General features: G+C 49.4%; 1 pseudogene; it reads right to left on the bottom strand.

Moving 5' to 3' along the window:
- Window positions 1-553: 553 nt before the first annotated feature.
- LOC123442277 lies at window positions 554-1,470 on the bottom strand (annotated as a pseudogene).
- Window positions 1,471-1,866: the final 396 nt, after the last annotated feature.

The raw sequence follows: 1,866 nt of genomic DNA, 5'->3' as shown, positions 1-1,866 counted from the left end.
CTGGGCGTAGTTGCCGGCGAGGAGGTCGAGGGTGACCGGGACATGACGACGGATGTCGATCGTCTGCAGAACCGGCGAGGGGAGTGGGGACACAAGTGGCGCAGGAGCAGCGACAGCGACAGTGCCAGCAGGGAGAAAGGCAGGTGGTGGTTGGGCGGTGGCGACAGGAGCGCCAGAGCCGCCAGCAGCAGGGGTGGGAGGAGGGCTAGAGGTGTCGCCCATAGCAGCGGAAGCGGGATCGGCGACCGGAGCAAAAGGATTGGCCTGGTCGACGGTATCTGATACCATGATGAAGGGAGAAAGATTATGGGATTCAACACACATCGATTAGCTCTCTGGCTGTGTCTATATACAGGTTACAGAAGAGGATCGTGTGCCACTACCACAACAGATCGTGGGAAGCCTGCGTGCCCACTACTCACGTACATGTACTGACCAAGTCTACAAGGTGCATACAGAGTCTATACAGGTGTATACTGCGTATACTCTAACAATTAGTCCCGGGCCGAAATCAAACTAGGACTAAAGATGAGGACGAAAGGCCTGTTTTCTACTAGTGTTTCTTGTTGCCTGGGAAACATGTTCTAATGCAATCCCACTCTTCAATGGTATGTATGTCACTGAGTACAATTAGGTAACTCTTGTTATCCAAATATCTTCTGAACTCATAAGCCAAACCATCATCTTTCAGCGTTGCCATCACCTTCCAAACTTGGGCTCCAATGGTTGTAGTTCCTTCTTCTCCTGTTTCTTGAAGAAAATCAGAATAGATTTGCCTAACAATGCTTCGAATGAAATCTGTTTGATTGAAAGGACACATCAATGTGATCCTAGCACGATAATCAAAATTCTTGTGTATCGTGGGATCTTCATATGCACTTTTGTGCCGGGGTAGATCAGCAATGCCCCACAACGCTATCACTCGAAGTGCATCATCGTCCTTGCGATTGATCAACTCGATGAGACACATTTTTGCTCTTCTTCGCAGCAGCCTTGCTTCATCGGCGGCAGACATCATCACACTGGTGATGGTAGGCTGGCCAACAGAAGAGATAGGCTTGTAGCTAGAGCCCCTGATGAGATGGTACCGTTGGTTCCTCTGGCCGACCTCCTCCACCTTGGCTCTGAGCTCCTTCATCTGCTTCGCCACATGAAGCCGGTCTAGCCCGGCACGAGAGAGGCACCACCAAGATTGCTTCTCGAAACGGACAGCAAAATCCACGAGGCAGTCCTCGACAACATAGGACACATCGCGGACTTGCTTCACCCAGATCTTCACCACCTTGTGTCATCCTGCTCATCACGTGCGGCCATCAAGAAACCTTGCATCATCTCAAGCTCGTCTGTAATGAAGGAGTGGTCACGCTGGACACCAAGCTGCAGAGCCACTTCCTCGGCCACAGCTGATTGGGCATAGTTCAGCGCCCCACGCAAGGCGAACCTTCCAATGCTGATTGCCGTCAACTCCATTTACTGGATGTTTGTGCGAACCAATTGGTTGTGGCAGATAGTCTTTACTGCAAACTAATGCTTGGTGTTAATGAATGCGATTTAGTTAAATACTAAGAGCAATAAAAAGAGAGAAAACAGTGCATACGTATGTTGTCAATGGAGACCAGGATGAAGACTGTAGGGGTGACAGCAGACCCGTGATGGACCAGAAACGGCGGTGAAACCCAAGACAGCAAACGTAACCTCAACACCAGCAGCGTTCTCCCAAGCTACCAAACTTCAGAGATCTGTTGGGCGAAAGAAAGATAATTTACTGTTTACAAACTAAAAATAGCAAATGGAGAAACGTTCCAATTACCAGGACAAAGATAATTTATTGATCGGATCAGAGGATGTGCGAGATCCACCACAACA

Source organism: Hordeum vulgare, chromosome 3H (genome assembly GCF_904849725.1).
Source record: "Hordeum vulgare subsp. vulgare chromosome 3H, MorexV3_pseudomolecules_assembly, whole genome shotgun sequence".
NCBI classification, from domain to species: Eukaryota; Viridiplantae; Streptophyta; class Magnoliopsida; order Poales; family Poaceae; genus Hordeum; species Hordeum vulgare.
This window is presented reverse-complemented; position numbering and strand designations above follow the sequence as displayed.